This window comes from Micropterus dolomieu, linkage group LG05, assembly GCF_021292245.1.
Source record: "Micropterus dolomieu isolate WLL.071019.BEF.003 ecotype Adirondacks linkage group LG05, ASM2129224v1, whole genome shotgun sequence".
Taxonomy (NCBI): Eukaryota; Metazoa; Chordata; class Actinopteri; order Centrarchiformes; family Centrarchidae; genus Micropterus; species Micropterus dolomieu.
The window spans coordinates 25,239,285-25,261,406 of NC_060154.1; the positions used below are offsets into that span (position 1 = coordinate 25,239,285).

The window sequence follows — 22,122 nt, forward strand, 5'->3', positions numbered from 1 at the left end:
AACCCCCCCCCCCCCCCCCAGCTAAACTATGTTCCATGTGCCAAGGCAGAATTTTTTGTAATTTGTGTCATTACGAATGTCAATGTGATTTTGAATGAGCTTTCCTTGTAACACAGAACGCTTTATTTTAGCTGTCTTTTTACTAAGTTGTGATGATGAGGGTAGGAGGAGGAGGAGGGGACAGAAATAAAGAACACTACAGCAGGTCCCATCCTCTATAATGCCTCTGTCTTTTAGATTGGTTTCCTTCAACATTGGCTCTGACACTTTGTATAGCTTAGCCATCCAGACTCTCCCACGAGACAGTGACTGCTGCTGCTCTCCCCAGTCAACGACGGCAGCTTTCTCTTCTCTAGAGTATTTAAAACATTTACTGGAGTCCCAGCTCGCTGGAAGAGTGTCAGACTCTATCACGCTCACATCACTATTCCCAGGTGCTAGTCCAGAGTTAGAGTTAGAACTGGTTTAGTCTGGTTTGAAGCTTTGATAGAGTGACACTTTCTTCTTCTTTGGTCTACAGACAGCAAAAGCAAAGCTAATTAGGTCAATTAGGGGACTAATTAGCCATTCAGTCATTACAGTGACTTATTGGATTGAATGGTGTCAGAGATTGAAACAGTGTCATCCCGATACTAAAAATAGTCTTTGCACTTTGGGTGACTTCAGTAATTCATGTGGGCTTACAGAGCTGCCACAGCACGCATCTGTAGGAATTCTCAAATTGGAATTAATCTGCTTAGAAAATTGTGTTTACAAGACTTTCTTTCATTTACTTTTAATGAAACAAGGATTACTCTGTCTCAATAAATCATGGTGGTCAAACGCCCATGAGTGTGTTGATGAGGTGATAGTGAACAGAGACAAGCCCCCCTCTGCTACTGTGGGAACAGGAGTGACCTCTGACCCCTCACCTCACCACTGAGCCTCTCTACGGTTGGCTGTCTCTGTGGGCCGCCTGATCACAAACACTCACCTTGGGCATGATGGACTGTGATGGATGGTAGCCCGTGAGCCATGAGGTCAGCCGAGACAGCCCCATCTAGAGTCAACCAGCTGACCTCACAAAGGTGTGTGGATGTGGGTGCGTCTCATTTTGTATGATAAAATAAGCAGTTCTTAGAGTTTTTTTTGGGAACTAAGAGGTGGGAAAACAAACAAACTTGGTTGGGTTGAAAGCTGAAATCTGTCTGTGTGTCGGGTAGGTATAGCATTACTGCTTTTGTTGCACTTGGAGGCTACTTCTTGTTGACATCACAGCGTCGATTTTAAGGTTGGAGCTAGACAAAACTTGTTGATCGTCAGTCATGAACAAACAGCCACGTGTGCATGTCTCTGTGTGCTGATTATTCAGCTGACGGCCTTGAGTTCCTGCTGCGGAGTCGCACTGCGGTAGCACCAGTCTCATAAGTGCAGGGCACGATGATGATATCTCCCCTCTTAATCTTCAAAGTGAGTCCTAACACTCGTCCCTCGGCATCAGCCCCAACACGCTTCCTCCCCTCTCCGTCACAAGCGCGTATATACATATGGGAGGTGGGGGTGTTACATAAGTGTTCTATGATGGGAGTGTTAGCTGGCTGTCCTATCTCTGAGATCAGCAGGAGGTGTCTTAAAGACACGTTGATACAGAGATGATGAGGGAGAGAAAGAGAAAAACTCAATCCTGGTTAATAATCTGTGATAATAACTTTTATTAGGCAAATGTAAATTACATTTTCTGGAAGCTGGTGCGGTTCTAGTCTGTGATTTTACAGCTGCAGCCAGGTACAGAAATAAGCCAACAGCTGTCTCTAGGCCCAGCGTGTCCTCAAGTGCAAGGTGTGATAGTAATCTTCACACACTGATGAAGAAAAAGCAATAGGAGGTGTGTGTGGCATTCATATAAGCTGCCCTTTTAAAATTTGTTCGCTGACAACTCCCCCTGCACCAGTGGCTGCAGCTGCCTTAGGAGTGCTTGATTGCAACTTTGCTAAAACACAACACCACAAAATCTGAGAAGAGTCCACCTTTCATCATGAAGGGCGCCTAGGTAATTGCTGATATTTCCAGAGGTAAAATTAGACAGTAGGCTGCTCTAAAAGCCCTATAAATGGAAGCAGTCCTTTTGTTCTTCCTCCAGAGACAAAGTCACACAGTCAAACAGGGAGGCAGATGAATCAGTTTTACTGCCAGAGTGAAAAGGCTTTCACAGGGCCTTTTAACAAACTGTCATTGATGGCATCCTGTCATGAAGCCATCATACAGGAGCGCACACAAATTATATTTACCTACAGGAATCTTCGCTTTGCAGTAGATAATCGGCATTCTGTTTTTATTTTCATCTTACAAAAGCCTTTCAGAGAACATTCTGGCTCATAAAATCAGAGACGAGCCACCCTATCCATCCTTGTGTGCTGGCTGGCAGAGGAGGGGGGCTGGGTAGGAGAAAGTCACTGGAGTTAATTATGAGAAAGGTCTGTTCTCTGTTTGGAGGAGACACAGTGGGCCAACAAGACATTGTTAAGACAAAAGCATGGGGAAAAGACCAGGCATGAAACGAGACAGAGAGACAAGCAGACAAAGATGTTTCTTCTCTTCAACCTGCAGTGTACCAGAAACAACCAATGACTTAAGTGGATCTAGAATTGAACTATCGTGCTGAGATGGAGTCAAAAGAATAAGAAAAGTCTTTGGATGAAGTAGTGCAAGTGTACAGTTGTTCGGAATAGAGGAAATGCTGGAGCTGAAGAGCTGGAGAAAATAAAGAAATCATGTCTCTACACTAAAACTTCTTTAGCCAGCGTACAGTTAGCCTAAAGTTTTAATCCTTATGATTTCAGGCCTACTTAATTTGACCATGAACACCCATGGTTACCTTTGTAACAGCAAGTGCAGTTTAATACCACAGCAAACATTCCTTGAGCAACTACTGAGTAAGAATCTTTGTAGATGCGTTTTTGATATGATGAGCACGATCCTTTCTAGCACAATGTAGACCATTGTAGTTTCCACTAACCGTGGTGACAAACACATTGCATTTCCTGTGTCTGCTTTATAATAAAAGCTACCTCATGTTTTGTCAGTTGAATGCTTTCAATCTTAAGCAGCAGCAGAATGCAGTGTCCGATATAATGTAGCTCTGATACCGTGTAAAGAGAGTAAACAGTGAGGCTGATATCAGTGAGGATCAAATTGCGCCGGGTTACGCATGCATCGTTTTCCTGTAAATTCATTCCTCATGCTTAGATCGGCAATCTGAATCCTGCACAAGAATGGCAGACTCCACCACTACAATAAAACTACTACTACTATACAGAGGTACTTAATAACTAGTAGTAAATTGTATAAATAGTATCAAGGATTCTTAAGAATTATAACTTTAAGTAAGGCCAAAGGTAGGTTTGTATTGAGAACACTAAACACTAACACTAAAATACTCAGTGAGTGTACAAACTTACATCATTTAAAGCAGGTAAATAAGGTCACAAACAGACACAGGCATCAGGACACGTTTGAAAAAAACTCTCATACATTTACACATGTGTATGCCCATCCTTAAGCACCAGGAGAATAATATGCAGTTCAAGGGTCTGACTTGGATCAAAGGTCACATATTGAGTCTGTCCTCACAGCGACGTTCATCTCTGACACCTTTGAAGAGGGGTCGTACATCATGGTGGGGAGTCCTGCGTGTCAAACGAAGACCTTGTGTAACAAGGACCATCCTTCCTGTTTATGTGTGTGTGTGTGTGTGTGTGTGCGTGTGTGTGTGTGTATGTGTGTGTGTATGGGTGCACTGAGGGGATTATTTCACCATGTCTTTGTCTCCCATTTTGACACTAAATAAAATGTTATATTATTAATGTGCTAAACAGGCTCTATTACATTACACACAAGTATTATACAAATACACTTAATGTACTCTAGACAGCGTTGTTAAGCTTGAAGACTTCCAGAGTATTGGAAGTCATTTAAGATGATGACAGAGAATTCCCTGAGGTGCAGAGGGAAGTCAATGAAGTTTCTTGGTTCAGTTTATACTCTTGACTTTTTCCCGGTTCTTCCATTTCCTAATCTACCCAATAGATGTCTCTACTTTGATTCACTTTTTTCTGGACCTCTAAGTCACCTGCCTAACCAGCTGCTCCACGCAAACGACTTACAAAAAGATTATTTTATCATTTCAGACTGAAAGCCAACACAAGTGTATCATGCGTCACAGTACGCCTAGTGATTACACCCATACTGGACAATGTTGCACCACTGAATTTGTCCCCAGTGCCAACTTTCACTGTGAACGCAGGAAGTGGTGTGCCCCTTATTTAACAGGGAAGGAAAGTAAGGGCGTGGATGAAGGTTGCAGGGGGGATGGGTGTGCAGCGCATCAGGCTTTTGTGAAGGAGACAAGAGTCCTGCAGTTAAAGCTTACTGTTTCTTAATCCTCAATCCTTCCCTATACCTTAACCAATTGTTTTAGTTACCTAGCCCACACCATACCTTAACCAAGGTTTATTAGCCATACTGCAACCCCAACCTTTTCCTCACCAATCACTAGTGCCTGATGACGTACATTGATAGTGTAGTACATCAGCAGTAATGGTTTTACAAACTCAGGTTCAAACTCGCTTTTATTGCTACATGCATACAATATCCACTGCAACCATAAGCATGAGTAAAATGCTCACAGATCTCCAATAACCAGGTTCATGCATTGTTTTGAATGGTGCAAAAAAAAATAGTGAATCAAATGAATCACCGCCCAGACCTTGATTTCTTGTGTGCTGAGTTTAAATTGCAGCCGTCTGTAATGCAGAGTTACTGCTACAAAATACGGCTGATTGTACAAAATGCCAAGTGATATCTTATACAATATCAGCCTTTTTACGCTTACAAGCTGCTTTAACTTCCCATCAGCATATAACTTTAGAGGAGCCTGGTGCAGCAGTCACCAAACATTGTTTGAAACAATAAACTCTCAGCTGTCAAATTATTGATTCTTTCTGTTGTACTCTGTTGCACTTGTGGTAAATAAAAAGCTTTTTATCCCGCTGAGAACCGTAGCCCACTTTCTCTTTCTGCAAGAAAATCTGCTCTCTTTCTGTGTGTCTGTGCAACACATGAAGAATGACTGTGATCCCATGATTAGACACAACAATAATGATGGAGTAAAGATACCTTCCTTTAATGGCCTATTTTCAGCTGCTTGATCTATGACACTCATTTGCAGTTGTCCAGGTTTTATACCCTTTTCTGATGGATGAGCCACAGATTCAGATATTGCCTTCATCTCATCCACAGTTTACACTGCTCTACCGCTCTGCAGTGCCTTTCCTCCCAATCTCTCAATCTCACTCTTCTCCATCCATCTCTTTTGTGCTCCCTCACAGTTTCTCCTTCCCTCCCAGCTTTTCCTCTATCTCTCTTTACGCTTTCTCTGTCCCTCCTCTCAGTGACTTTGTGGAGTTTTGCATCTCTGTTACGTAATGGCACTCAGGGGACGACTGCACTTCAATCAATACTTCAAACAGCCTGGCCCCTGAGGACTCACTCCAAATGCCACGTGACAACATGAGAGGATGACATTTGAAGAAGGAGGGGAGAGACGGCCCCGAAAAAACCTACTGCTACCAGTGGTGCTCAGACTTAAGGGAGGTGGCTATGACTGGGAGGAAAAGACAGAGCGAGAACACTGATGAGAGAGATTAGAGACCACTGGAGAGAGGAAGAAATTTCAGGGAAAGGAAGAACAACAGGCAGATAAAAAACACACCCACTTGGGGACACAAGCCCAGGGTGATTCATATGTCTAACTGAGATAAAAGCCAGTTGGGGGAAAATAGGATTATTCATATTGTGACAGGGCAGCACTAACTTTATTTTAAAAAGATAGTGAAGTGGCACACACTGTTGTTGGGCTAAATACAGCTTTAGGGACATGAGTGCATATACCTTCTTTACCCAATTTTCCTGTGCTTAGGTGACTGGATGAGGATTTTCATATACAGAAAAATAAATGATAATAGCTGCCTAGACCAGTACCACTGTTGTCCAGTATTCCTCTTGATGCATACTGGTCCCTCTGGTCTGAGTTAGCATCACCTAGTGATAAGTTCCTTCAACTGAGACTTGCTATGCTAACGATTACACAAGTTATAATATACCCTATTTAGAATGAAATAGTAGTGTAACTATTTCAATTACTTTATCAAAGTAATGTAACTTATTACTTATTGATTACTTTTCCAAATTTCTAATGAATAGTTTCAACTGTTAACCATTTTCAAAAGACAGCTTGAGAGGCAATTTAACAGGCAGACGGTTGGTGCAGCAAATTCAAACATGAGGACCAATCAAAAGCATCAGATTGGCATCAAACTTCACTGTGGCTGGAAATGGCAAAGGAAGACATTGTGCACATGAAAAGCATGCAAAGTAACAAAATTTATATTATTCAACATATAGCCAAGCTTTTCCAGAAATACTCAGATGTAACCCCCAAGGTAATCAATTTGATAACAGTTTTTCCATAACTAGTTACTCCCGAACACTGGTGCTCCGAGCCCGGAAGAAAGTGAAGCCCCTGGGCTCCATAAATCTCCCACTGCTGCCTTGCTCATGCTATTTCAGGCCTAAGTGGCCACAGAGACCTGACTGAAATTGTGCATTATCTCTATGTAAGTCTATATTTATTTAAACCACCCTCCTGTGAAGGCACAGTGTCCTCCACTCAGGGTTAATCAAGTGAATCAAACACAGAGAGAGTTTGTCTGGAGGACGAAAAGAGATGGGGAAGGAAATACACGGAGGCAATCTCATCCATCCATAGAGTTATAACAGTAATACCTTTAACTGTTATTTATTAACTAAAGCACAGAGAGCCCCTTTGAGCTTTAGCTTAAATGTCACAATAATTACATGATAATGGATCATTGGTGCAGTCCAGCAGAGGAAGTGGGAGGAGATCATGTGTGCACATGTCATGTACACAGTACATGCTCGTGAGTATGTGAGGGGCATCACAAGGTGTATGAAATGAGGAAGACACACAATTTGTGTAAAAATCAATGCTGGAATAAAAGGTGTGCAGGTTTTTCAGTGAGGATGACTTGAGTGGGTTTTTTTCAGGAGAACACAACCTCAGCGTCTCTTTCTGTTCTTTAGGGCCGGTGTGTTTCAGATTCAGACCTCCTTGTTCTTTCTGTAGACCTGACCTGAATGTCTCAGCCTCCGGACAGGGTTTTGAAAACAGTTGTCTCCCCAATGTTCTAGATCATTCTGACAGAGAAAGTGTACATTACCAGAACAGTACACTGCTGGACTGGGTCATAGCAGCTGGGTCACACAAATGTGTGTTTGTGCGTAGATTACATGCATGCATGTTTTTTTCTCTGTAATCATCAGGGAGTAAGAAAAGACATTTGATCTGGGTATTTCAGTACCGATCTTATTTGACTTTATTTTATCCCTTTTATTTTATTGTATTTTACTAATTTTATATTAAATTTTCATGCTCTTATCTTTTTTTGTATTATTCTTTACACTTGTTAAAGCACTTTGTAACTTGTTTTTGAAAAGTGCTCTACAAATAAGGATTATTATTATATTATTATTAAAAGGAAATCCCATAAGTAAGCATACAGTTGTGGTAATCAGAAGTTAGGGTAATTGAGTTGATTGAGATTAGGTGATCACTGTATCAAAATATAGCTGGACTGAATAACACCTGGATTATTGCAGCTAATGTTATGTTTATACACTGAATATTCTCAAAGTAATTTGCATTTATTGTGAGCAACGCGTTTCGCCCATTGCTTCTTCAGGCTCAAAGTCAGACCAATGTGCGGTAGTTGTTTTTTATTTTTCATAGACTTATCCTGCTATCTACCAGCACCTGATTGTTGTTGCTGTGCTCAGGGAATTTCTTGTTTAATTTGCATTTAATTCAATTATAACCAAACTAACTTGCAGGTGCAGGTGGTAGGCAGTGAGCACAGATCCCACTACAGGATGTCGGGCCCTCATGCCACCCTCATGGAGTCTGTTTCTGACAGTTTTGACAGAAACATGCACAACAGTAGCCCGCTGGAGGTCATTTTGTAGGGCTCTGGCAGTGCTCTTCCAGTTCCTCCTCACACAAAGGAGCAGGTAGCAGTCCTGCTGCTGGGTTGATGCCGTTCTACAGCCCTGTCCAGCTCTCCTCATGTAACGGCCTGTCTCCTGGTATCTCCTCCATGCTCTTGAGACTGTGCTGGGAGACACAGCAAATCTTCTTGCCATGGCACGTATTGATGTGCCATTCTGGAGGAAATGGACTACATGTGCAACCTGAATGGGCTGCAGGTGCCGTCTCATGCTACCAGTAGGGACAAAGACACTAGCAAAACACAAAACTAGAGAACAATCAGTCAGGGAGGATCAGGAGAGAGCAATTGTCTGTGGCCATCACCTGCAAAACTACTCCTTCTACTACCTTTTTGGGGGTTGTCTTGCTGTTGCCTCTCCAGTGCACCTGTTGTTACTTTTACGTTACTTTTCCTATTTGGACAGATTGATATCCCTGTAGTTTAATTGACTTGATGTTATACTGTGATGATTAGGTATTCCCTTAATTTTTTTGAGCAGTGTACGTTTTATGAACTGCAAGTCTGCTTACTTCCAGTCAAATCTACAGAAACGTATAGAAACCCTGTACACAAAAATTAACAGTAAATACTATTAACAATATCTACAAAAGTAACTGTGAAAAGTTGCTAAAATAAGGATGAAACAGCACTGTAAGGAGATCGTGGTGAAGCTAACGTTACTGTAGAGGTGACAGGAAGTAAGCAGACGTGTAGTTAGTAAAACAGATTTACGTCACACTAGGTTGTGCAGGTTTTTTGCTTCCTAGCGCCCCCTTGTGGGTTAAACTGTTCATGGGCAGATAAACCAAAATCAATACTGTAAATCATTGAAATGATAGAGTTGTATGTACTTAGTTCCTTTACATATTGCCAGTGACTTATGGTAACACCTCAAAATAAATCCTATAACCAAACTCAAGGCCTCTTATAATTCCATTCACATATCAACTCAGCATCCAACAACACACATCTGGTGCGATTTTCAAACACTACTGAAGTTATGTTGATTTAAGATTTACATTGCCATCACAACCACCTTATTACATTTGTATCTATTCATCCACAGGCAGGAGGTGATTTTAGAGAGTGTGTATGTGCCCCATGTTCAGCTCTTAATACATCAAGATATCACAGTGGGGTACAAAGAGGGCCAAAGTCAAACTTCTTTCAACTCTGATTCATGAATTACTCACACTGAGATGTTCCCAGAAACAGAACTTTTGAAAGTCTGTACTTAAATTGCGATGGGCTTTTGGAGCAAAATAACAGTAAACCCAGCAGGATGGCCATTTCCAGAGCTGTTAGGGGAGCATGTTTTTCTGACTTCCATGAACACCACAATGTGGTCAATTTGTGAGTCATGGTAGGCAGAGAGTTTCTGGTTCTTAGTCACCACAGTCAAAAAGCTCAGGTGAGAATGAATACAGAAGTGAAGAAAGAAAAGTCTTGATTGTTTCAGGTTTTTGAACATATTCAGTTATACAAGCGGTGGCTGTGGCTTAGAGGTAGCCCACTAGTCAGAAGATCGGTGGTTCGATCTCTGGCATCTCCCAGCCTTAATGTCGAAGTGTCTTTGGGCAAGAATTGCAATATTGGTTTTGGTGACATCCATGGTCACTGGTGGTAACAGCAGCTCTGTTTTAATACTCCCAGAGGTCTAAGTGCAGCAAACACTCTTCAAGCAGCTACTCTGTCAAAAATACAACAGAAGGGCACCCAGTGTAATTAGTGGTTACAGAAGTCCATTAGTATTTGAAATTCCAACCTGATTTCACCCTCTACACAGCTTGAGTACATCAGGGGGGCACAGACAAGTTGGTTACCTTGCTGAGGTGTTAGAGTTGTGCAGCCTGCAGCTCACTGTTGCTGCCCATTATTGTTACATCACAACCTGCAATATTAGAACCTGATCAACTGTCAAAAAACGGTCAGAGAGGGCACCCACCTGTCACTCAAAGCTCCCCACCCTTAATAATGGATAATTTTTGCAAAGATTTTTTTTTAATAACAGGCTCTAAACATGTTTATTTCTGCTGTACAGTTAGGCTCAGTAATGGCTGTATGTTGCCACTTTGGATTCACACAAGTCACACAGGCACATTTATGGAAAGCAGCATGTGCCTGTTTTTGCAACTTTGGGACTTTGGGGGAGTAACATTTGGTGGTAGTTTATTAAGCAGCAATGCAGCCCTGGAGCAAAACAATTTGTGCTGGCCAGTCATAGCCAGGGCTGTAAAACGTCTTCTCAACAGGCCAGCATACGATTGAGGTAAGTAACGCTCTTTGCAATGAGATATACTTTAAAAAGAGGGCTAGCAGAAGTCTGTTATACTGTACAAAAGATGAGTAATCTGGATCGCTTTTTTGTTGTCATGCATTTATTCAGTTTTCAGTCTTGACCTTGAGAGAGTTCTGGCTAAAATTGCGCCATCATTACGTTACACAACCCAACACAGAACCCAAATAGAAACAAAGGAATGAAGAACAGATACGGTATTAAAAACCCACATTTCCATGTGACTGTTGTGTGATAAATGCTCTGTCTTGCACCTCTCTAGCTATTCCACCTCCGTCTCCCCTCATCTCTGTCACATTAGCTGTGACTCAGGTCGTTGGCCTCAGAGGCTGATCAGTCAGCTTCAGCACTGACCTGTACCTATGTCATCTATCATGGCTGCTTCTGAGGCGTTTGTGATGGCCTCTTCAGTGCCTTACAGCCATATTCAAACACTGGGAAGAACAAACGAGTTCCTGAAATTCATTTCATTTGGATGGGGACTATTAGGATAATGATGATAAACATTGCTAATCCCCCTGTGTGCTTTGTACGGGTATTAGAATTGCAGAGTTGATCCATTGATCATTTCTCAGGGGATTTGGAGAGAGTGTTTGAAAAAACACTGAATTTATTTTTGGTTCCACAGGGCATTGTATATAAGTTGTGTGTTGTGTAAGATACATTTTTTTAATTGCTCTGTTTGATTAATCCTGACTTTGTTTCATCGTCAGTAAAATTATTATTTCTTGGGGCTTGAGAGTTGAATCCTTAGCTTGATCGTTCATCGTTTCCTACAGGCGTAATGGGAAGAGAAGATTTTTTTTATTTGTCTTTGTCTTTTAACTCTTTCATAAACTCATTTGACTCACATGCTAGTCATGATGGGAGATGGGCAAGATCGTCATCCAACTTCCAAGATGTTCACACTGCCAGCCGGTGTGTATCTCCAGTGTCTAAGCTACCTACAGTATGATCAGACCTCTCTGTATATTCGCTGTGTGGTTAATTATCACAGTCGATGCTCGCTGAGCTGAGGGAGCAGGCTAAACTGTTTGCCTGCATTCGGTCCCAGTTCATTTAGCTGCTGCCTGAGGGAGTGAAGCTCTTTATTATGAATGAGGCGCGTCATTGATGTGCCTCAAAGTCAGAGGCTCATTAGAGCTAAATACTGTGTGCTGGCTGAAGTTGCATCTTGATGACTCCAGCAGCAGAACACTGCCACACTGGTCTAACTCCATCACTTTGAAACAATGGTACCTGCGTTTTAACTGATAGCTCTTATAGGGATATTTATCAGGAATACTGCATATGCACTCACTGCATGTGTTATGAGAGATTCATTAGATGGCTCATTCAACATGTATATGTGATTGGGTTTAAGGTTAATTAAATGTATAGAATCAGCGTCAAACATACAGTATGCTGTCTGCAAGCTAATCCTTGCTCTAGCCATTAAGTTTCAGCATCTGCTGTTAATGTTACGATTTTCAGATCACACTTGTGCTAGAGAGCTCAGTCTTTGCTGAGGTTTTAAGATCATACAGCCGACTTATCTATACAATCTAAACACCACCTGTCAGCTGTGTGCACATGTATGCCAGTGCACGTGTCCATGGAAATATTTATTTTTTGGTATCTTAGATGACTGGTTTCACATTTGCAGAAATACAATTACTTGCTTTCTGGTGGAGAGTTAGATGAGATAAGATTAATACCACTCTAACATCTGTCTGTTAAATATAAGGCTGACAGCCAGTTAGCTTAGCTTAACACAAAGACTGGACACAGGAGGAAAAAGGTAGTCTGGCTCTTTCCAAAGGTAATAAAGTCCAGCACATCTAAAGCTCGCCAAAATATTATTTCTCGTATGTTTAACCTGAACAAAAACTAAAGTGTAAACACAACAATTCGCCATTTTGTGGGGATCGAGGGCGGGACACTTTCTTGATCTGAGCAGTTGCCAGGCAAGGTCACACTTGCTACTAAAGTGCTGGCAGATTTTGTTACTGTTGGACAGAGCGAAGCTAACTGTTTCACTTTGCAGTCTTTGTGCGAAGCTCTGCTAACCTCTACCTTAGCACAAATATGATATTAAGCATCAAAGATAAATACTGTAAAGACCATGCAGTGTGTTAGCTAAATGGATGTTGTCACAGTGATACCCAGGCTGCATCGTTAGGCTCATAGAATCTCTAATCCATTTTTACTGCGCACATCATGCATGGTGCACTAGAAACCTCCATAAAGCTTTGCTTACAGCAGTACAACTCAGATCAATAGCAAGACATGAGTGTGTGCACCTCTTACTAACCACATGCTGTGTTACAACTGTGTGTTACCCTTTCACAACAACCACTGTTACATAATCATTTTGTTGTCTCACTTTTGGAATAACACCATCAATGACACTTTTATTTTCAAATAGCTGAAACAGAGTACTACATAGCACAAAGCGTAGCTTTCATTTAAATAATTTAGCATAATATGCATAATGACTAAACACAGATAATGAAAATGAAAAAAGAGAACAAAATGAATTCAATCAGAACATAATTCCCGAGCTCACAAGTTCACTGCTTCCCTTTTATTGGTCTGAGGCCACTTCACTGCTCCTTCTTGTGCTGCTACGAGCAGCCAGTGAATATTTGGATGCACAAATTAAAGTGACCCCTCATTTGCTCAGTGCACGAGTGCATAATACTAATAAGCAGGGAGTTCTGCATAATGTTTGTTATCATGTGTGTGTGAGGGAGAGAGGTGAAAAGTGTGCTTGTGGTGATGAAGAGAGAGCACACGCACACAGCTCCCTTAGGGGTTATTAACATGTTTATATGTGGGCTATGTCACTGTTCCTCTTTCTCCTTCAATGGACTTATCGATCCACTCTAATTATGTAACAATTTCAGTTTAAAAATAGGCCTTCGCCACAGTCAATACACTTTGTCATTAGCATCTCGTACACTTTACCCAGGTCAGGCCATCTATACCACAGGATTAGAGGCCAGCTAAATGGGATTACCACCAGTCCAAGGACCCCTTTGTTATTCTCTATTTCACCTGTACTCTGACGTTAATAGACCACTTCACCATGGGGTGGCTAAAATAATACGAAATAGCTAAAAAAAATTGAATTCTGTTATCCATATGATATGAGTGTGCATGTCCCCTCTTGTCTTGTCTGCTTGTGATTTGGCTGAATGGCTCTGTTCTGTACCAACCTTGCTCTGTCACTGTGCAGCAGAGGACTTCTGGCAGATAAAGCAGAAAGCCATGCTGATTACAGCTCTACTTGTTGAAGAGAGTGAGAGAGAGAGAGAGAGAGAGAGAGAGAGAGAGACTGGCAAGAGAGTAACCATCTGAAGAGAGGACATCAGTTCCCCGAATAACCAGGGACATCATACTCTGTTAAACTTACAGTAGTTGGCGTTTTATTTTAATCCTCCTACAAAAATACATAGAAAAGAGATTATGTTAATACAGTATGTAATATACAAATGTGTGTGTTTGCGTTGGGTAAATTCCATCTGCCTGTGCATTACTGTTTGGTTACTGCCAGTGTGTGTTCATGAGAGGTCAGTTTCTATTTATGTCCGAGCCCCCTGCCACCCTCCCACCCCCCTTTGCGCCTTTCCTTCCATCCTCTCAGTGATGCTAACCTCCACGTCTGCTCAACGTCACAGGACAGCCGCAGGGGAGGTCGAGGGAGGGAGGGAAAGAGGGATGAGGAGGAGAGGAATGAAAGGAGCTGGTGGTGGAAAGAGCACAGCAGAGGGAGGAGACAGAGAGAGGGGATGAAGGGGCAGAAAGGCAGAGAGGCAAAGTGCCAAGTGTGACCTAAGTGTCACTCCTGGCCTTCTCCTGCTGGTGGAAGAGTCTTATTTTACACACATCTAGTCATCGCTGGCTCTGTTTTCCTCACATTCATCTCACCATCTCCTCCCTCTTCCCTCTATTCCATGAACCAGTCGTTTGCCTTAAAAGCCTTCAGCCTCTTACTGCCCTCCCCGTCCTCTCCGCCTCCCTTTATTAGCCATGTCGGCTTTCTCTCTGCTTTGAGATGTGAAAGCTCTCTTTTGCTTTTACACAGCAGCTCTCCTCCAGTCTCCCCCGCATCATAATAACTTCAGATTCGAAATACTGTTATTCTTTATCTGACTCTGACCCTGTTTCTGCTAAGCTTTTCTAAGAAGCTTGGTCAGTGCCGCTTGAATATCTTATGTCACCCTTAGGTTATGAAAACTATGTCCACCGTGAGTGTCTCACTGCACACACTATACAGGACACACAAGAAGACAAAGACACATTGTTGCAGAAGCCTGTGAAGAAAAAGAGGGCAAGATTTTCACATGAACGCTGGATTAAACATTCAGTAGTGATGTTTATAGATTATCCTCAAATGGGTCCAATTTTGCTTGAGGCTTACAGGAGGTGGACACCTTCAAAATATTATATGGCATGGCAAGCTATTTTTACTGTCAGAGAGGTGTTGATTCATACCTATGCTTATTTGTGAAAGGAAAATGCAATCTCATCTACAAACTACAGCCTCAAAAATGCATTGGGGGAATGTAACTTAGCACATTCACTCAAGTAATGTGCACAAGAATACTGTAATGCTGAGGAACTTGTACTTTACTTAGGTGTTTCTATTCATCCTTTTACTGTGCTGTCTTTCACAGTCAGATGTTGTATTCTACTCCACTGCATTTATTTCACAGGTATAGTAACTAGTTACTTTGACGATTCTGATTTCACATACAAAACAAATAATATGTGACATATGCTAAAATATGATTAAATGACCTAATACTACATGAAGTAGTTAACATTAGCTTCTTCTCAACCAACTACAACAATAAAATGCTAATTATGTATTAAAGCAGTCATGTTTACGTCACATAATTTCTAGTAAGTGAAAGGACTCATTTGTAATGACGAAACCGGAGGGAATTATCAACCCATTTTTGCAGTTCCCCTCAGCTCAATGGAACATTTGAATGTTTTTCAGCTAATTGTTTTGGTTTTCTGCCAACTGAACTTTACTGTTTTGGCTCATTCTCACTGCTCTCATTGCATTGTTTTGGCTGCAGCAGGCAGTTAGCGGTTAACAAAGTTAGCGACTAGCTGGTGAACATAGTGGAGCATTTGGTGGCAAAGGAGCAAGGTATTTCCTTCAGTCGCTGGTGGAGACCAAAAACAGAGCTGAAAGGAGAGTGGATAACGGACTTACACTAGCAAGTTGACATGATGGTAACATGACTCCAAATTAATGATAATGCTGAAGTCTGAAGTCCTAAGCAGAGATTTTAAGGAAGTTTCTGCTTGCGGCCAGCACCTAACCTCCACAATGTGCAATTTATTTTTTATTTTTTAACAGATTTAGCAAAAAAGATATAACCTTTGGCGAGGTTTAGATGTGCTGGTAGATATATTTTTGTTACCTGGCCAGGCGAGCTGTTTTTCCCTGGTCTTCAGTAAAGTCAATAAGCTGCTGACTGTAGCCTTACCACTCCTATATTTGAAAGACAGATATAGGAGAGGTAACAATCTTCTCATCAAACTCATAGCAAGAAAGCAAATAAACATATTTCCTCTCTTTCTTAAGTAATGTTTGATGGGTTGTTTTATTGGATTAGGTTAACAATTAGTATGTCCACATACCTGTTATTATATATACTGTAGGAGCGTAATAGTATGTTGTCCCATGCCTTAGATTTATGAGTTTGTCAAAGTAAGCACTTTACATAAGTATAGTTTAAAGCTAATAAATCGTAAAACTCATACTGATTGCATTTAATAGTAGTGGTAGTAGCAGTTGTAGTGTACACAGGTATAGATACATCCTGTCTTACAAATAGGTATAATATAATTCCTTCTCCAGTATTTCTTTGACAAGGCTATCGCCTAGGTCAGTGTGAAGTTGTAAAGCTAAGCCCCCAAGGCTGAATCAGAGCCATCAAGATGCTTCACATCAAAGACTGAGTTACCCACTGGTGGCCGGCGTAAGAGCAGAGCAGCTGCTGTGACTGGAGCTGTAAGGACAATGGCCAGAGCAACACATCAGACTCCCCTATAGCAACACGGAGAGACAAGCAGTGTACAGTGAAAATCAATACAACACAGAAATACTGCAGCAGTTAACTAGAGGCTGCACAAACATGCGAAACCATCAGTCTGAAAACATGGGGTCAGAAAACAAACCTGCACCAGGTATTAATGTGGCAACAAGCACGTCAGTGCGTCAAGACTTGAAATTAGGAACCTATTTCCATGGCAACAGACAGAAATAATGACCGTCTCAAATGGATGTCAGAACACCCAGACAGAACAATTACACTGATCTCATGATAATGATTTAGATTAATGTGGTTTGGTGCAGCATGTTCCCAGCAAGTCCAAGCAATGTCTCATTCTCAATACATGAATAAATTTCTCAACAAATAAACATGTTGAATTTCACTGCACTAATAAGTTTTTAGAGCCCCTTTGGAAGTTAGCGCCTGCAAAGATCTAAGGCTTTTTGGACATGCAGCTAAGCGATTGCAGTGGGGTAGAGCAAGAGGAGGAGAGATTTGTGAATATTTATAAAGCTTAATTCATTCAGCGCTCAACAGTCCTTCCCAAAATGATGTTTGCTTTCAGAAACACTAAACAGAAACAGGCCCTCAGCCTAGCATCTTCTCTTGCAGGTTTTTGTTTTGTACCCGCTTTTGTGCATTTGTGCATTTGTGTATCATCACTGACTGCGTGTTGTTTCCATGCTAGGGGGCTCATGCATGTGGATTCAGGGTTGCATGGCAGCGGAGTGGAGTGACTGTCTAATAAAAGGATGAGAGGATTACGGCTGTGATGAATGACTCCGTCTGTTCACATTCTTGTAAGTCCTGGTCATCTGGACTGTTGCATCATAAGCCCAATTTAATCACTTCAAAATACTATGAAATGATGGGCGCAAGGCCTAAACAGGTCTCTTTTTACTGTACGCTGCAACCTGACCTGAGTTTTACATAACCATTGCTAACATTATGAAAGATCAACTGAATGGGAGGGGGGTGAAATGTCATTTTTCAGGTAAGGAGTCATAGGAGATAACATTAAGATGATATGGGGAAGTAGTCTCCACACAGATCCTAATGTCGATGTCATGGAAAATTAGACCGTGGACGCTCTCCACTTGCCATCTATTCTCAATGGAGTGAGTGTGTTTTCACAGCTCTTCAGAGGCAAGGAGGTCCTGCTGAGAGATGGAGGGCTTGTCAGGGACTGGGATATCAGCTGGGTTATGGGGGATTCAACATACTGGGTGACTGATCTTTGCAGTTTACTTGCAGTTGTGAAAAACCCTGGAAAGATCAAAGGAAGTACTTAAATGCTGCATGTTCACCCACAAATAATAAGTCATCCGTACATTATTGCTTCTGGATAAAATCCAAAGTTTTTGCAGAAATTCTCTTTGTTATTTCTCACACTTTTCACAGACATTTGAATCAGCCTTCTCCTGTCACAGAACCTGCAGAAAATAAGGCTAATCTGCTGTTACCAAAGGCAACTTCTGAATGACATACTGGGTTGGCAGGGGTCGCTTGTAGACTCTCACACTGGACCAGGATAATGAGACTGTCCCGCTGTCAAGCATCTGTGGCCCTGCTCTAGTTTTCCTTCGACACACACTTAAGTACACACATACAAATACACACATGCACACATACACACACACACACACACATGTCCAGGTTTTTTTAGGCAGTCACAAAGTAAATCTATGTAAATGAATGTAAAATGTATTTTACATTTTAGCAGTAAAGCCTGTGTTAGATTGATGACTAGTACTGTGTGTGTGTGTGTGTGTGTGTGTGTGTGTGTATGAGGCCCTTTGGGTGTCTGCTTGTGAATGTGTGTCTCAATGCTAAGGTGTAGTTTTGGCAGGAGAGAGATTAAGTGCATTCATCTTCATTTGCAGGCTGGTGTTGGCTGTGTTACCTGCTGGAACAGCAACGCTCTGCTTCCCTCCAGAGACTCAGACCACCGATTCAGCGCTGAAAACAGAGCCAGACACATCACTCGCTTCATATCTCTCTCTCCCTTTCCCTCCCTCCCTCCCTCTCTCTCTCTCTCTCTCTCTCTCTGCCCTCTTTCATTAGTCTCTTCCTTGCTTCTCATTCATATTCTGCTCAGCATCTGTCCCTCTTGTCCCACATATACAAATGTCTCCTCCTTTTGTTACAATCTGACTTGGTGTCACTGTGACATTTGACAAATAGCATAACAAATAACATGCACTTTGAATGATGATGTTCACACCAGTGATTACGGCTTATAAAGCAGCTGTCAGATCTGCACGAGCACACAGGCATGCGCATGTTTTGCACCCATATAAAGCACTTTTCCCCGTGTCAAAAGTGGAGCCACTTTTGACATTACACTAATGACTTATTGAATACGTCATTATTTCCCCATATTATTATGTCAGAGCTGGGAAAATTAAAATCGACTGCCCTACTTTATCACCATGCCTGCCTTTTTGTGCAAATGAGACTAGCAGTGATAAAAGAGAAGTGCAACACTTGCAGATGAAAATGCCCCCAAACTCACCCTTTCTGATGTCTTGCCTCAGTGTATGACTCCTGAAGGAAGTGTTATAGAAGATGGTGGGGTTTGGGTAGGTGGCAGCGGGCCAGAGGTGTCAAAACATACAGTACACTAATGCATGAGCTCCTGTCTGATGTGTGGCTGGTTTTTTTTTTTGCGTACGTGAAAATGAATTGCATAGATTTGTATGTGTGGCTCTGGGAGTGATGGAAAGCCACATTCTATTACTGTTGTGAGTGAAAGGGTGAGGGAAACAATATGAGACAGGAGCGCTTGTGTATTTCAGATGCCACCTTGAATTAGGCAGCTGAAGATTACCAGCAGAAATTGAAAGTGTTTGACTTAGAAAAAGTATTCATGAGAAAAGAACACAACAGCTAAGGTGAAACTGCACCATTGTTTAGTGCGATTGAATAAAATGAGAAGAGATACAATAAAAAGAAGTGAGATTTAAAAGAAAAAAGAAAACGCAGGATCAGAGGTGCTTTGAGGCTAAACCACAAAAATGATGGCAAAGTGAGATTGCAGGAAAGAGGACTGTTTCTGTTTTCAGCCATGTATGAATGTGCATCATTTGCCTCCAGTGCAAAGAGGGTGAAGTGCAGAGTTTTTCATTCAGGTTGTTGAATAGATAATTACACAAGGGCCAAGTCTAAAAGCATTACCTTTTCTTGCCTACTGTATTAACAAAGTTGAGGTAAACCTCCCCAACAAACTAAAAAACACACAAAAACATATTTTGAGATGTTTGATTTGAGATGATTAATTGATTAATAAAGTTCTTCCTGTACAGTCGATGCCATCATAGAGGTCTGGTCATATGAAATGAATGCAAAGGGAAAATCTGGTATTAGTTAACCTGGATGATGTTCTGATATTTTTGTCCAATATTAATACTGATCATGAAAATATAATATTTCCAATGTAAAGACTTGGAAAACACTGACTCAAGAACAACACAGATCTGCTCAAAGAGCGGGAAAAAGAGAAATCATCTCACTTATCTTTGAGTCAGACCAAAAGTTAATACAGAATCAGGGCTATTGTACCAAACTTTATTTTTTAAACATTAGCCACAACTAGAGTCTCTCTTTATCATATAATGTCAGTCAATAAGACGACTAAGAGTCTGCAGCCATGCTAGTGGCTCTGTGGGGCTGTACATTGGGACATTGCTTTGAGTAAATGCACCAACACCAGCCTGCTAACATGCTGATGTGATGCAGGTCTAATGTTTACCATCTTAGTTTAGCGTGTCAGCGGCTAACAGTAGCTAATTAGCACTGAACACAATGTACAGCTGAATCTGATGAGAATGTCATCAAAGTATTGGACAAATTACAAATTTCAAATTTCATGGTAATCCACCCAATTGTTGGTGAAATCAGTTTGGATTAGATCAAAGTGGTGGACATGCCGCTAGATGCATTTGGTGAGGGCTGGTTGAGGTTAAATGATGAAACAGACAAAGGCTGAAAAAGTCGAGCATATTTCTTTTGTGTCTGGCAAACATCGCTTTTATCTTGTATTGAACTCCTAATGTACACTCACAATACACAAGCACATGCATCAGCATAGACTCCCAGCTGCACCCACACACAGTCTGTGTTGAATGATCACATTAGAAGGACAAGAAGGAGGCCATCTCCGTGGTGATGGTGGAGCCAGCTCGGCTGCTTCTATTCGATGACTTTCCTTCTTCTGTTTCCCTCGTCTATATTCATACTACGGACAGCATTTGCATTGGCACCATGAAATATAGATGCTGTGTGGAAGCCAGAGAGACGGCCGACCTTTCACTGCCACATGAGAATGGATAGAAAGACAAACTGACGAAGGGTATTTCAAAATTTGAGTTAAAAGGGAAATATTCCCTGTCTTTGTATCAGCCGGTTCTTTTACGTTCTCATCTGCCATCTGAATTCAAATCATTGCCGGGGACTTAGAGGAAAGTGTGTCAGAGGAATGTGAAGCACAGCTAAGCTGGGAAGAGATAGAGTGTACACTGTGTGTGTGTGTGTGTGTGAGTGAGAGAGAGAGAGAGAGAGAGAAAGAGAAAGAGAAACACGAGAAAGGAGAAAAAGCGTCCTAGAGAGACAGGAGGAGATTGGTTTCACCTGCTCCACAGTATTTAGATAAACTCCGGCAGCAGGGAGCTGAGGACTCAGCAGAAATGAAACAGGATGCAGGTTCAACTCAGCACTTCAAAGAGTTGAAGAAACTCAAAATCTTTGAATCACTGTAGCAAAACACAGTGTACAATTTAGCAAAAGTTTCATGGGCATTTCCTACCAGTTAGCACATCCTACTATATTATGCTGGTGATTAGAGTCAAGAAGAGCCGAGAAGGGGAAAGAAGGGTGGTCATGCGGAAAGGAAGTGGGAGTGATATGACAGCTGTAAAGGTCCCAAGGTGCTGCTCTACTCTTGCTTCTTCATCAACCCTCACTCATCTGGTGAAGAGACTATATTGAGGCTGATTGTTCAGTGAGCATGAGGATACATGACAAAACCTCTCGGCATCCCAACAAATATCACAAAACACACTTGTTGCAGGAAGGTGGTGAGTGAAATCTGAACTGAAACGGAAATAAAATGATAATTGGGCCAATGGATGAGAGGTTTGCACTAATATTTACAACCTTATCAATAATCAATAAGAAGGTTATCCAACGAAGGTTAAAATCAAGGGGAACTGGACTTGGTTTAAGATACTGGAAGACGTTTCGTCCCTCATCCAAAGGACTTCTTCAGTTCTGACTGACTGGCAGGGAAACTCAGCTATTTAACCTCAGTGGGGTCGTTGGCCCGGGTCATCGATACCGCTGGTTCGTTAGTGTTCCTTGTTGCTGTGACGACAGTCGTTACAGTCGTTAAGACTACCTGTGGCCAAGACTGAACGACCATCGTTGGTATCTTCACCGGAGGCCAATAGGTTGCGTTTGTTGAGTTTCCTGGGAAGTGATGAAAGGACAGCATTGTAAGTGGGGGATAAGTGGTGGCGTAGACCCCCTCCCCTGTTCAATGACGGCTTCTCGACCCTGGTGTAGATGGATTCCTTGACACCTCTTTCAAACCATCCATCTTCTCTGTCTAAAATGTGCACCTGGTGGTCCTCAAACGAGTGTCCTCTGTCCTTCAGATGTAAGTAGA

At 41.8% G+C, this 22,122-nt stretch overlaps 1 protein-coding gene and 1 long non-coding RNA gene across 2 annotated transcripts in view; both read left to right on the forward strand.

Moving 5' to 3' along the window:
• The window catches only part of LOC123971410 (cytoplasmic FMR1-interacting protein 1 homolog), a 1,205,200-nt gene that overhangs the window by 26,242 nt on the left and 1,156,836 nt on the right, over window positions 1–22,122 (forward strand). The gene's annotated exons all lie outside the window — the stretch shown is intronic.
• LOC123971472 lies at window positions 10,318–19,766 on the forward strand. The gene is made up of 3 exons (XR_006825193.1): window positions 10,318–10,371; window positions 17,146–17,257; window positions 17,859–19,766. It is a non-coding gene; the product is annotated as an uncharacterized LOC123971472 (long non-coding RNA).